At 43.1% G+C, this 15,788-nt stretch overlaps 1 long non-coding RNA gene across 7 annotated transcripts in view; it reads left to right on the top strand.

Moving 5' to 3' along the window:
- LOC147018530 (uncharacterized) overlaps positions 1 to 15,788 on the top strand; it is a 29,678-nt gene that overhangs the window by 2,674 nt on the left and 11,216 nt on the right. For 3 of the 7 annotated variants that reach the window (XR_015062436.1, XR_015062434.1, XR_015062437.1), the window contains exons 2-3: positions 7,991 to 8,128; positions 13,432 to 14,215. The exons of 1 other annotated variant lie outside the window; for it this stretch is intronic. This is a non-coding gene — a long non-coding RNA (uncharacterized LOC147018530). The remainder of the gene's footprint in view (positions 1 to 7,990; positions 8,129 to 13,431; positions 14,216 to 15,788) is intronic. 3 more of the 7 variants (XR_015062435.1, XR_015062438.1, XR_015062439.1) reach the window with 3 other exon arrangements.

The raw sequence follows: 15,788 nt of genomic DNA, 5'->3' as shown, positions 1-15,788 counted from the left end.
GGGTTCAAGGCAGGACTTTGACTGGGCAACTCAAGAACATTTATTTTCTTCTTATTCAGCCACTCCAGTGTGGCTTTAGCTTTGTGCTTCAGATCACTGTCCTGCTGAAATGTGAATCTCCGACCCAGTTTCAGATTCATGGCTGACTCCAGCAGGTTTTCATCAAGGATTCTCCTGCACTTTGCACCGTGCATTGTCCCTTCTCACCTGACAAGCTTGCCAGTCCCTGCTGATGAAAAGCAGCTCCATAACATGCTCCCACCACCATGCTTGACTGTAGGAATGGTGTTGACTGGGTGATGTGCACTGTTAGGCTTGTGCCAGACGTAACGCTTTGAATTCAGACCAAAAAGTTCAATTTGTCTCGTCTGACTCCAAAACATTTCTCCACATGCATGCAGTAGTATCATTAAGATGCTTTTTTGCAAACTCCATACAAGCTTTTAGATGCGTTTTTTTCAGTAATGGCTTATTTCTTGCCACCTGTCCAGAGAAGCCAAGTTTGTGAATGGAAAAAAGATACTGTTGATTAATCAACACTGACCCCCACCTCAGACATAGAACCTTGCAGATCTTTCTAAGTCATTGTTGGATTTACAGTGACATCCCGCCAAAGTTTCCTGCTTGCCCAGCTGCTGAGTTTGGGTGGGTGATCTGATCTCAGTAGAGTCTGGATGGTATAATACGTCTTCCACTTCTTAATGATGGATTTCACCGTACTCAAAGGGATAATGAGTGACTTTGAAATATATTTGTAACCCTCTCCTGAACGGTGCTTCTCCATCACTTTATGTCTGACTTCTTTGGAAATCTTCTTGGTCTTCAAGTTTATCTTGTTGGTTGACCAAGTGAGTTGCACCTTAAAAACTCCTTAGATAAGTGGAGGAGCTTAATTTTTAAGTTAAACCAGTGATTACACGTAGGTGAAACCTATTACACTTATTTTGTAACTTTTCAAACAAATAATTTGCTCCTTAAGTGATTTAGGGTTAATTAAGGAAAGGGTTTAAATACTTATGCAACTAAGAATCATATGCTTTTCTCTGTTTATTATTATTTTTATCTTTTAGTGAGTTGCCCAGTCAAAAAAGTTCAATTATTGTCAATAACTTATTCACATTTTTTATTTATTTCTTCACATATCTTGAAAACCTGGAGTGAAGAATGCGATTGAAGAGAATGTGGAACTTGGTTCCACAGATGGGGAAAAGAGGAACAAATGAGTGGATGAAGAAATCTGAGGGGCGTGAGGGGGTGGGCGGATGCAAAGCACAGAAAGAGCAGAGGGTGTCAGATTTGAAAGGAAGCGGTTGAAGACAGAGAGACCGCTGATCGGTCTGTGATGGGAAAGTGATGGGCTCAGACTTAGGTTAAATGTGGAATATTCCAATGTCTTGAAGGCCTTACTCCAATGTCCAATGTCTTGGACAATCTTGGAATCCAATGTCCAATGTCTTGGAAGAATATTCCAATGTCTTGAAGTTTACACGGCATCAAGCAAGGTGTGAGGCAGGGGAGCCAGCCCAGAGGGGAGAACAGCACTCCATCAAGCTGCAGATGAAGACCCAATAGGTGGATAGAAGTTCAGCTGTGCCAAGGAGAGACTTTGTACAACATAAGATGATGCCCAGTTGGTAGCTGGTTTTGGAGGGAAAATTTGAAATGTGGCATGCCCAAGAACTAGATTGGTGTGGGGGTGGGGGGGGGGGTTGCCAGACGGTTCTTTCAGAGAGAGAAAATGAGTGAGATTTGTCAGGATTTAAAGATATTGTTGCGAATTCTGGCCCGTCCGGCGTGCGAACGACCGCGTGTAGCCAAAAGCGGCCGTCTCGCCCACCAGAACGGACAATTCAGTCGTGACCCTCCGGGAACTACCGCCCGGAGCCAGTCACAGGTGGGGGTTTAACCTCACCACAACTCAGTCCGCATTATACACGCGCGAAATAGGGTCCGATCGCCGAATGGTCGATTTCCCAAAGTACTCGCGCGAGTTGGGTACCGAGGAGTTGTACGCCACAGGTCGACTCCGGACACGAATTGCTTAAGCGGCTCGTTCCGTGCTACAGTGATAACCGAGCGGAGTTATCGTCGACCTCAACGGTTCAGATTATTTACCGGGCGTTTTAAACCCACTATCAATTCCTTACGTGATGCAAGATGGAGATTCAATAAAAGGAAGGAGACGAAGCAAAGTGGGAAACAGTTCAACAAGCAATGCACATTTATTACGGAAACACGGAAGGCACGTATATTACAGTCAAGATAAAATGCAACAAATAACAGTCAACACAAAAGCAATACGACCGAATAAAAGGGCAATTATTTACAACACTTATACAGTTCTACTTGTCGGGACTCGGCGCCACAACACTCATTCCAAAAAGCAAAGGAAAGAAAGCTTTGCACAGTGAGATTGTGAAATGTTTGCCCATTCTTCACGTGAAAATTGCTCTAGTTCTGCCAAGTCTGAAAGGGATAATCGATGGACTGTAGTCTTCAAATCTCACCATAAATATTAAATTGGGTTCAAGGCAGGACTTTGACTGGGCAACTCAAGAACATTTATTTTCTTCTTATTCAGCCACTCCAGTGTGGCTTTAGCTTTGTGCTTCAGATCACTTTTAAACCCACTATCAATCCCTTACGTGATGCAAGATGGAGATTCAATAAAAGGAAGGAGACAAAGCAATGCGGGAAACAATTCAACAAGCAATGCACATTTATTACGGAAAACGGAAGGCGCGTATATTACAGTCAAGACAAAAGCAATACGACCAAATAAAAGGGCAATTATTTACAACACTTATTCAGTTCTACTTGTCGGGACTCGGCGCCACATCACTCCTTCCAAAAAGCAAAGGAAAGAAAGCCACCCTCACAGGCAAGGAGGCAGACAGGTCCGTGGACCAAATGTGCATGGAACCTGGAGGAGCGGCCAGGTCCATGAGACCGAGAAGGTCTTACCCGCGTCCTCGTGATGCGATGGCGGGCAAGCCGCAATGTCCGTGCCGCTGCGCCCCGACTCCGTGCCCCTGGCGTGGTTGGCGAGCCCTCTCAGGCTTGCTCCGCGCAAACAGTTTGGTTGGCACCATGTTTAGGGTGGGGGAGGAACGGGCCCCCCGGCACTATCTCAGCGTGGATGTGGGGGGGGGGAATTGCTGATGCTCAGGGAGAGGGGAATGACTGGCTGGCTTGGATCCCACGACGAGATAGCACCAACGACGAGACGAGCGACCCCCACACCACAACCTCGATGCCGACCGCCGTATTCACTCGACTCAAACTCGAACTCTTCACTCGCCCCAACCAGCCGCCTGCAACTTTCGTCCTCACTCGACCCGAACTGAACTCTTCACTCGCCCCGACCAGCCGCCTGCAACTTTTCGAGTCGCCTTGTGCTCGCATCTTTATAGGCCAGAGGAGGAGCCTACATGCAAATTTCAGGATCAAAACGCGAGTAGAGTCGGGGCCACGCCACCCTCTATTCAGCCATTGGTGCGGCAAAAAGGGGGCATGAACCTCTTTTGATCCGAATTCTCTCTCATAAAGAATCCACGTTCATCGCGCTTGGAGGCGAGGCCATACTGCCCGACACTCGCCCATTGGACAGAGAAAAAGGGGGCGTGAAGCCTTTTTGATCCGAATTTCTCCCTCGGAAAGGCCGCCATTCGTGCTCGCGGCTCGATGCGTTCGGCACCAATCGCCGAACGGGCCCTAGACAGCATGACGTTTGGTGTTGACTGGTGGTGTGGTCGATGGTTGTAGAAGGAGATAGGCGAAGGTGGTGGGGGGCTTGCTGTGGTGGGTTTGGTGGTTGGCGGGCGTCGTTTGGGAATGGCGGTGAAGCGATGTTTGCGGGATGGAGTTGTGGAGGTAAAGGTAATGGCTGTTTGCGTTGTTGGTGGCTTAATGGTCAAAAATAACAATAGAGAAAGAAAAATGGCTAACTCAAAGCGTCGCAGCCCGGATGAATCACACATATTCCCTCTATACAACGGGTTTGGGCTAACTACACATGAACTTACCGATATATCTCACTTGAGGACTCTTTATGGTGTAATGCGAATTTCCACAACTGTAACAATATGTTCCAAGTGTTTGACCAGCTTGTGATTTTTTGTCTATGGCTGAGGAGAGTGAAGAGGGTGCAGCCTTCCTGTCTGAAGGATGTCATGGCAGAGGGTGTATTCATCATCAAAGACAGTATATAAAGAGGATTTTTTTTAAGTCAGAGAGATCATTTATGAAGATCAGGAATAGGACAAGGCACAGAACACTGAACACTGCCTTGGGTTCTGGGACCACAAGAGAAATTATATGAGATTTTTGCATCCATTGGTGAAAGGAGAAGCATCATTTCGAGTGTGTGTGTGTGTGTGTGTGTGTGTGTGTGTGTGTGTGTGTGTGTGTGTGTGTGTGTGTGTGTGTGTGTGTGTGTGTGTGTGTGTGTGTGTGTGTGTGTGTGTGTGTGTGTGTGTGTGTGTGTGTGAGAGAGAGAGATATAAACCTGGCCGCCACTAGTTAATTGTAATAACAGGTAATTATATCAACCCGACCCCTCTCATCCATGGACATTTCTCGCATTCGTATATTTCTGAGTCCAATTTGCATTCAGGAACAGAAAAATTATCGTTAACCATTTTGAAATTGCCCCTCTTTCGTCTAAATGCTGAAAATTATGTTTAAAAGACTATTTGAATCACAGGGGATATGATGAGGATTTCAGAGGGTTTATGAACAACAAAATCCATGAAATAAGTGAAAAACCATGTATTGATGATCCGCAATTATCAAGGATGAGCCAATATTCAAGTCTTGGTGAAAAAGATTTAAAATCCGATTATGGTTATGCCATGTCTGGCGTGATGATACATGGAACTTTCTTGAAATGGAGAAATGATTTGTGCAGACTGATGTTTTCCTTGACGATATCACATGCCGATATGCACTCCACGAAGGTGGCGATCTCGCTCTTGAAGCGCTTCGAAGGCCTCAAAAATGACAGCTCTGGATGATGTTTTTTTGAGGCATTATTTAAGAGTTGGCATCCGGTAGGAAGATGCGTTGATATTCTCTGTTTCCAAAATGCAACTCTGGAACAACTGGCTGACCTTCATCAATCGGAGGATCTCTTTGTTTGTTATTATCCTATGAATCAAAATCTGAGATGGAGGAATAATTCTTGAAATTTCCACTCAGAGCATGACTGTATTTCTCAGAGTGTATCTCAGGTAGCATGGGTGATGTTAGCAGACATACCTCAACTGCAACAGGGTAAATTTCCCACAGATGAACTAACACAGTCAATACAAGTCATCCAATTCTCAACAAGGAGCTGATACTCTATGTCCCCTCCCTTTTGGGTGGTAGAGACACACACACACACACACACACACACACACACACACACACACACACACACACACACACACACACACACACACACACACACACACACACACACACACACACACACACACACCAAGAAAGGCCTCACAAATATCGTACACGAGCTAAATTACCGAATTGCAATGGCAACAGAATTTAACGAATCACAGCCGTGATCTAATCAGGTTGAGATAATGCCATGAGGAAAAGATATCTGCAAAATGAAAGCTAAATGTGGAACAGTTTTAGAAATATCACGCACACAAAAGTACATGGACAGATGATCGGTCATGGACGGATGATCGGTTGGACGGAGCTCATTTTAATGTCCCCCATCTCCGACCTTGTTGGGCCAGGGACAGTTATATGATAAAAGAAATGCAGTACGTACACATGTCCGACAGAAAATTCCCAAAATCAAAGGGTTTGTTAATAAACTGTGGAAATCGCAAGTTTAGTATTGTCGTTTCCTGATGTTGCCTCTGTACTACTGCATTTTATCAAGTGGCCTGTGCTCATAGTTTCACACCGATTGAGCTTCTTGCATACAGATTTCCTTAAAAAGGGTCCCACTTGAACTGCTCCTTCTGACAAATGATGCAGGCAGAACATGACAAGACCTTTGTGGCAAGACATACTCTGTGTCCTGGATAGTTGACCGCGGAAGTCGTGATGGCTGTTCATCCTTCATCGCTACACTGCTTGTTGTCACTTCAGCAGACTTGGAACTTGGTGAGGGGAAATGCCCATTCAAACAAAACGGTCATAGAATGCTCCTGCTAACCATTTACTGCAGGGTGTGCCATGAGAGTGACAGATATCGTAGATTTCTTTGAAAAATTCTGGAAAGTCTTAGTTGACCATGCTTGGTTGCTCCTGCTTTGGGTTTGGGAACCATATACATTTTAAAGCATAGCAACAACACAACACACAAAAAGTAAGAAATAACTTCTTGCATGGTTGTTATAAACCCCAAGTGATAGCTACTTTTCTTGGACATCTTTAGATAGGTTATACATTGCTCCTCTTCTGCTCTGCTTTAAAATGCTATGCTCAATGACCAGCAAACAATGTGCACATAAACAGTAAATATTCATAAAAGTAGATAGAGAGAAATTCTGAAATTTATTTGGGGTAATATCTGCCAAGAAGGTTGATCGATACATTTAGATCCTGGATATTGCTAATCCAGACACTGAAAATTTTCCCAAATGAATATTCACACCTGTCATCAAGACAGAAGTAGAACGAAGAAGAATACTACTGTATGTGAAGAGAAGAATGGATGGAAAAAGAAAATTGTTTTGAGCCATGCTTACCACCGACCGTTTTCTGCAAGATCAGTCTTCTTGGCCCTCTCAATCTTCCATATATTTGTGAAGTGGGCATAGCATTCATGTTGATAGCTGACTGTAGTCATAAACAAGAAGCAACTAGCACCACCATCTGCATAATCATCGACATCATCATTTTGTCGACAGAGTTCTCCGACGACGGAATTTACGCGTTCTGCACGACTCTCTCCTTCCACTCCAAACTGTTCAACTGCAGGTAAGGAAACATCCAGGACTGACTATTCATTAGCGTATTTTAGCACTTTCCTTCGGCTGATTTCGGAAAAGGATGTTATTTTCCAGGCTGCAGGCTGGCCGACATGAATCAAACATGCTGCCATTGTGAACTCCAGGCTCTCGATGTAAGCGACGCGCCGAATGGCCGATATCGAGTCACGCCATTGTGACGTCAAATATGATTGAGAGATGGCGAGTGCTGTATGAAGGAGTAAGCATTCAGATCAGCATCGTTACGATTCCTTCGTCAGTTTGATGGCCAAATACTTGAAAACTGGCAATTTCTCAGCATGGTAACAAGTCGTTTTCGAGTGTTCGTCAATTATCCTCGTGAGGTGCCGAGTGTTAACCACAAGATAGAATGATAGAGCTCTCATCTCACGGCCTACTTGAATAGTGCTTGTTATTCTCACTCCATCTCTTTTCCAAATCTCCTGCTCTCGTTTCTGTATTCTCTCCTAACCTCTTGCTCTTTTCGTTGGTTCTCAAGCTTTCTTTGTATTTGCTCCTTCATTTTTACTTTCTTCCAGTCTTTGAATTCCTCTCTTTGCCTCTGATCTTCCTGTTTTATTTGCCTCCACTCTGCTTCCTTTCTTTCCTTTAGCTATTCTTCATGCTTTTTCATCTACTCTTCCTCGTTTCCTCTTCCTTGCTTTTCCTCTATTTTATTACACTTTTCTTTGTCTTTCTTTCTGTTCTTCTTCATGGCTTTGTTGCACATATTTTCCCACACATCTTGCTCTGAGCTGAACTGGTCACCCTTTCTTTCACGTTTTTATTTTTGTTGCACCTTTTCATGTTTTTCCTGAATTTTTTCTTGCTCTCTCATCCACGACTTTTCTTGCTCCATGTGTTGTTCCTTTTTTCTGCTCCTTATGCAACTGTTGTTGAGCTCACAATGCCTTTTTCTCCTTCATTCTCTGAATTTCCTCTTCCTTTACTTTCTATATCTCTACTAGTTCCTTTCATTGAACCTCCTTGAGTAATGGTAGCTCTTCCTTTCCATTTTTGTCCCCCTCCCCTCCGACAAGGTCACGATGGTAGCTGACCGTAGACGAAAACAAGAGGCAACGAGCACCACCATCTGCATCATCATCGACGTCGACAGAGTTTTCCGACTGAAAATGAGCTCCAACCGACCGACCGATCATCCATCCATGTATTTTTGTGTGCGTGATATTTCCAAAACTGTTCCACATTAATCTTTCATATTGCAGATATATATTCCTCATGGCATTATCTCAACCTGATTAGATCACGGCTGTGATTGACTAAATTATGTTGCCATGGCAACCATCTCGATGATTTGCCTTGTGTGTACACGCGATGCAGTATTTCAAAAACTGTTCAAGATTTAGCTTTCATATTACACAGATCTAATCCTCACCCCACTCAAAAAGGTGGAGGATTGGGGGGGGGCAGAGTATTAGCTGCTTGATTCTGTTCATGTTTTTAGCCACAATACAAGCTTCTCAGTTCAAACTGAAGTGAACTATAAGGTGTAAAATATATAATGTATGATCTTGGAAAACACCAAACATGTTGCAGGAGTGTTGCAACGTTATAAGGATATATAAAACATTGAGTCTGCAGATGTAACTTGAACAAGGTTGAAAGGATGGATGGGTGTGGAATGATGAAAAAAAAACATAAAACGGGCAAATACTTTATCTTGAGGAACAAAAAGAGGAGAAGCCTTTCTATAAAGACTAAAAAGCATGAAGAAGAAGTAAACCTATTCTGATCTCCTTTGATAGGATTAAACTTCATGGTGTGAGTGGTAAACGGTTTAATCAAAATAATAAAGCAAGACCATAATTATTGCTAAATAAGCCAATTTTTGTATTCCAAACAGATCACACAGATGATCTCTTCAAGACAAAAATGCAAGGGTTGATTCTTATTAAAAATAAATAACTTTCATGTTTCCATGACTGGTGGGACCTGCATCTGAACGTCACCTTTCAAGGAGAGCATGCTCCATGCTCTGGTACCCTCTACTCTCACTGGAACAAACTTTGGATTATCAGACTTCATTCCTTCCTTCCTTCCTTCCATATGAGTGCTGCTTCATCATGATGAAGATCACGGCACTGTGGTTGCAGGCATGGAACAGCACCGATACAACCATTTATACCAGTACATTGGTATTCATTTTGCCCACCTTGGAAGGATGACAGGCTGAGTCAACCCCACCTGTTGTTAATTCAGTGGCAAACGGGGCTCAAACTCAGGACCCTAACATCCCAAGCCAGCCACCCTAACCACTAAGCCAACACCGAATGACAGTATTCCTCGGGCTGGCAGGATGGCCTAGTCTCCTGGAGGTACGCACACTCGCCTCTAAGCAGTCTAGCTGGGTTTGAATCCTGGCCTGGCTATAAACTGTCATCCCAGTGTTTCACAGGTAGCGTGAATCATCAATATGTGTGTACCATCCTTTGGATGGAGGTTAAACAGACATCCCGTCTGCCGGCATTAGTTAGTGAATGTTTAAGACCCCATGGTATTGTTGTAGAATTTTGTTGTTAACCGTTTTAACCGACTCGATGTAAATCCTGTTACTCAAATGAAAGCCACAATTAATTCACTGTCCACAACGGAAAGTACATTACATCAGATAATTTTATTAACATAGTACTATGGAGTTCAAAACACTGAGATGTAAGCATCCACAACGATTTGCACTAAACCAAGATTACATTTCCTGGTATTTATATACTTTGAAGGTTGCGGAGAGGGGTCTGATAAGCATATAGGCAAAATAATTCAAAATGCAATACGTGTCCACTAAGGAATGCGAATGACATAATCATGGCAAAAGTTGCAGCGTTATCAAGCAGATCACCTTGTTCCAGAGCAAGACATTCCTTTTATCAACATTTAGGTCAAAAGACTTGGGAAAAGGGAAGCATAACTGGCATCCAATTTGACTTATAGCATAAAAATTAAATTTATAAAACACCAGCAACAATTATAATTGAGAGTACATTAATATAATTATTTTCTCCCATAATTCCCCCCTTTTTCCTTATCAGGAAAATTTTAATAATTATATTACACATGATCACCATACCCCGTTCCTGGAGGAGAAAAGATATCCGTTACATAAGTTCAATCAACAATGGCAGCGAGTGCTCATATCAGAAGAATGCTGGATAACTCTTCTTCTTCTTTCGGCTAGCTCCCGTTAGGGGTCGCCACAGCGGATCAACCGTCTTGTTGTCCGCATAATGATTTGGCATAGGTTTTTACGCCGGATGCCCTTCCTGACGCAACCCTGATTGCCTCTTACGGCACACAGGGATATGGTACACCTATTCTAACCGGGGCATACACCGGGCCCAGTACAACTGGTACTCATTTCGCCGACCTCGGAAGGATGACAGGCTGAGTCAACCCCCTGATGTTTTCGACTTGGTATATATATATATATATATATATACATATATATATATATATATATATACATATATACATATATACATACATACATACATACATACATACATACATACATACATACATACATACACATATATTAATTCAGTGTCCCAACGGGGCTTGAACTCAGGACCTTTTGGGTCCCAAGCCACTGCCCTAACCACTGCGCCAACACCAGGCTAAATGCTGGATAGAAGCAACCAGAAGAATGCTGGATAACGACCATTTCAATAGTCTCCCAGCCAGGTGAGTGAGTCTGTTTCCATTTAATTCATGGCCTGTTCATCAGCATGTGTCACAAATCGAAAGGACATGCTAACCAAAGTCAGAAGATAAGAGGTCAGGGTGTAGATAGAGCAGCACCCAAATGGAAACACAGTCAAGGCACTCCCAGAGCTGCAGAGAAGGTATATCTTGGCAGGTACGAGCTTGGGCCCGACACTGGTTTGAAAGAGACAAAAAGGACTCGATAGGTGACCCAGAGATCCAGCCCCAGCAGAGTTTGGGGCCTTGTAGCAGCAGTTTGTGCAATCAGGTTTGATTCACCAAGTGAGCTGTGCATGTTGGATGCAGCCGCGATGGCTACACGAGCCCCACCTGCACCATTGAACACATGTTGCAGATGACTCGCCGTGTGGACCTTCAGGGCCTTCGTTATGCATTGAAGCAACCAGGGCAAGTTCACGATGTATTTGCAACGGCAATTTGCGAGTGTAGCTGAGGACATTCCTCCAGGCTTGCCTGGCCAGCCTGGCACCACACAACGGCGACGTTAAGACTTTGCCTTGCTGTGGTTTGACTTGTCCAACCTTCTCTTCAGTGGCTTTTTTCTTTTTCTTTTTTTCCCACCACATTGCTCATCTTATCTCCTCAGGAAGGGGGTCGTTTCATGATCACGTGTTGAATGCCCAATCACCCAAATCTGGGTTCTCCCCGTCATCCAATCTTTCGGTGGAAGTTCTTCTAAAGCTTCATGAGACGAAATCGTACATTGCATGGTTCAACTGCTCTCAACACTCTGAAACAAACAAAATCAAGGTTAAGCCTCGTTTAAACATCAATCAGCAAACGTCATGGGCTCATGCATTTCAACAAGACTGACAAAGGTTCTTACAGAAGCATTCAACTTGCATTATATGTTATATCAAAATTTTATCCCTTTCCCTATTATTTCCCGAAACAACATGCTAAAATATTTTGAAATCTCAGTTGTATGTACACTCAAAACATTCATCTCATTTGCTATTTCCATGTAGAAAGGGCAACAGTCTTCTTTATCAGGGTTCCAATTTGCAATCAATAATTCTTTTCACCAAAAATATTCCATCATCTGTACAAAAATTATGAAAGTTAACTACTTCTTTCAAGTCGATTTTGCACAGTTACCATTTTAACATTCATATCTGCTAAGCAATTCACAGTTTCATTTACAAGTAGTTCCAGAGCAACTGTCATTATTTATTTATTTATTTCCAGCTAACTTTGCACTTCCATACTGATGAAAGATGGTCGTCAGTGTTAGAAATACCTCAACTTACTTCAGTAAACGTACAAGAAGTACCACTTAATCAAAATCACGCACCTGTCAAATTAATCAGAAGACAGATAACACAGGAAATATTTAAATTGGCTTGTAGCATCATTACACTCTTCAATATTTTATAATTCTTTTATTCTGACCGATTTAACATTTATTTCATGGTCATGTCTTCTGTACTCCGCATAATTCTTGTTTATCCTTTTCTTTATCTTTCTACAAATTGTAGAGGCATTTTATTTAAATTACAGTCAGGTCATTACCAGCTCCTAATCAGTGAGGGCAATACAGTGACAATACAGGTACAATTCCTAATTCCATTTAATTGATTTCATGATTGCTGTTGGTCTTGCAACTTTGGTCCCTCTCCATGTCCTGTGGCATGTCGCTTCGATATACATAATCTCATCACTCTTTCCAACAGCATTTCCCATCTTTCAAACCATTGACAGGTCACAAATGCCATATACTATGCACTTTTATATTGCGAAAATACAATAAATGTTCAAAATACAATAAATGCTGGCCAGCACGATAATAAAGCAACTATATAGTACTTATTGTTCGAACCATATAACCTCAATACACACAATCACATAACAGTCACACTTTATCACACAGCGAGATCTGAGGTGGGACTTGAACCCTTCTCTTTGCGGAGATGGGACTCCAACCCCCCTCCCTTTGCTGTACCTGGTGCAGCACAGTGAGCCGAGTACCGAACTCGCTCAAGGTACGGCGAAGACTCGAACTCCCCGTACAGAGATCACTGATCTCTATTCAGCCCGCAGGCTTAAAGCGGTCTCAAACCGCAGGATCCTCTTTAGGCCTATCAATAAAATTCTCTGACATGTACATTCCTTTGTCGATGTACGTTACCCACTAAGAACAGTCCCGCCCTCAGGGATAGCATCTCGTTGGCATTCGCCGTCCCTCCAGACCATGGACTGCCTCCAGGGATTTAGTACATCCGAGTCAGGGCACCAATTGTTGTAGAATTTTGTTGTTAACCGTTTTAACCGACTCGATGTAAATCCTGTTACTCAAATGAAAGCCACAATTAATTCACAGTCCACAACGGAAAGTACATTACATCAGATAATTTTATTAACATAGTACTATGGAGTTCAAAACACTGAGATGTAAGCATCCACAATGATTTGCACAAAACCAAGATTACATTTCCTGGTATTTATATACTTTGAAAGGAGCGGAGAGGGGTCTGATAAGCATATAGGCAAAATAATTCAAAATGCAATACGTGTCCACTAAGGAAAGCGAATGACATCATGGCAAAAGTTGCAGCCTTATCAAGCAGGTCACCTTGTTCCATAGCAAGACATTCCTTTTATCAACATTTTGGTCAAAAGAATCTTGGGTAAAGGGAAGCATAACTGGCATCCAATTTGGCATATCATAAAAATTAAATTTATAAAACACCAGCAACAATTATAATTGAGAGTACATTAATATAATTATTTTCTCCCACAGTATCCTTTGCGAAAAGTAGGCGAGCTATCGGCGGCACCATGGTAAAATTCCAAATTCCTGCCCTGACTTCCTGAGCTGGAATGGTGACCCAACCAGCATTGTAGCCTCGTAACTGCTTCGGCAGCACCAACACTCTGCCTGGAATATGGTACATGATGATGATTATTTGAAGGAAATAAGAATTCAATATAAACTTGTTACAAATGGAAGCTACTGTATCTTGTCCCATTGGATGAAGGCATTATAACATTGATGAAAAAAATCACTTGTATTCTTTACCAGTGAATTCAGCACATTTGAAATTTTTGTGCCTCTTCCTTCTGAATCAGCCTGATGGTTCAAATGACATCTCAAATCGCGACTCACACGAACAAGACACCTGCATGTACTCCTTCCTTTCTCAGTGTCATTTTCCTGCTGTTTGATCTCTGTCACAATGCAAATGCCACAATGCCTGTGTGTGCTTCCTTTCAAAGTACGGTGTAATTCTCTGACTCTGCAACTCCTTTGTTCTTCCTCTAACTCCTCTTAGAGCCCTCGCATACTTCCTCTTACCTTTAAATTTACTGTCTTGTCCCTCAACCAACTTACTGTTCATGTACTGAACTGCAGTGCCTACATATGCTTCCTATAGAAGCTTTATTTTCACTGTCTTGTCTCTATTCCCCACGTGTGCCTCCCTTCATCGAGCCATATGAGGTGGGGTCAGGTACACCTCCTCATTTGGTGCAACTCACTCCACATGGAGCATGGAGGGTTCCAGCCATTCAGCGAGGATGGAGAGGTGGGTTGGGGGATTAGAATCAAAAAATGGGATGGGTGAAGAAAGAGGGTAAATATAGGCTTGTGGGATGCACCTGTAATTTATAAGAGTTTGCTTCATGTTTAAACAAGATGAAAATACAGTTTCTAATTCAAGCACAAAACAAGCGATCTGCATTGTTGTCACAATATAATAAAAATGTGAGGATAAAAAGGTTAAAACTTCCGCCATAAAAGAAAACTGAGCACTCATGTCAGAGCAAAAGAGAGTGATCGGAAACAGGAAGGAGTGTGTACAGGGTGGGTGACGTCACCAATGCCATCACCACTGACGTGTTCCAGATGAGCATTAACTTTTGGTCATGGGTGATGTTTTAGTGAGGATGTAGGGGAAGAGGAGAGGGGAAAGGAAAGGGGAAGATATGGGAAGGGAAAGAGTGGGGAGGGAGAAGAGTGGGAGAGAGGAAGGGGGATGCACAAGAAAAGGAGGAAGTGAAAGTGGAGGAAGCAGGAAGGATTTTGATTGAAAAGACAGAAAAGAGGGGTGAAAGATCAATATTGATTGGTATTGTGTTTCGCAGAAAAAAAATTCATTCAAGCAGTTTGGAACTGATGTTCCAAGTTTGTAGGTGAAATACTAATCTTTGAGTTTCTGGGAGTCAATACTTACATGGTAGAGTAGCAATCCACACACCGACTTTTGATAGAGCGTCTTGCCAAGTTGAAGTGACAAGAAAGCAGTTTACAAATGTCATCATTGTTGGTTCTGACATTGTTGAGCTGTCTCCAAGCCATCGTCCAGTTTCACCCATGCAAATTTGTTGCAGAGTAAACATAAAATACTGTTTCGGTCATGTAGTCTTGAGCAACCATCTTCCCACCCAGCAGGTATGGGACAAAAAGGTCTCTGTGTCCGCAAGGTTAATTTGACGCGGAATCGGCATCCTTGAATGCAACGATCGCTGTGGGCCACCAACAGGAATAGGCGAGCAAAGCTTGTCGATGAAGCCAGCTCCCGATGACCACCCAAGGTTTCTTCAAAACAGGGGTGGGGTATTTATAACAAGTAAATGGGGAAAGCACGGGGGCGGCGAGCACAGACAAATAAATGAATAAAACGACGTGCCCTCAGTACCACGATGGCTTAACAAATACACGTTATTCATTCCTGGGAATTGACAAGACACAGCAGGGGATTGTCAAGACAAAAAATAACAAACCTGTTGCGCTCGCTCCACTCATGCACATGGCCAAGCTTCATCCCCATGGGCTCTTCGACCCAGTCGGCCATTGACCTGGTCAGGGTAGTGGGTGGGCATGCAGCGGTTCAGTGCAGTCCTGGCCTCGATGCACCGCCAGTGTTTCCGGGACCTCTTGCGCCAACCAGCAAAAGCCCACAGGAATAACACAAACTGAGACTGAGACATCACATACTGAGACTCTCTCACTGACACATTCACTGTCTTTTTGATGCATCAAGTACCCTTTTGATGGCCCAACAAATTACATGTGGGGCACATTCATTGACACCAAGCCAGACCTGTCCATATACAGAATGTCCTTGGCGTTTCACTGACCCCTGATCGAGTGTGAGC

This window comes from Eptatretus burgeri, chromosome 10, assembly GCF_056783735.1.
Source record: "Eptatretus burgeri isolate ZD-2024b chromosome 10, Ebu_testis_v1, whole genome shotgun sequence".
NCBI lineage: Eukaryota > Metazoa > Chordata > Myxini > Myxiniformes > Myxinidae > Eptatretus > Eptatretus burgeri.
This window is presented reverse-complemented; position numbering and strand designations above follow the sequence as displayed.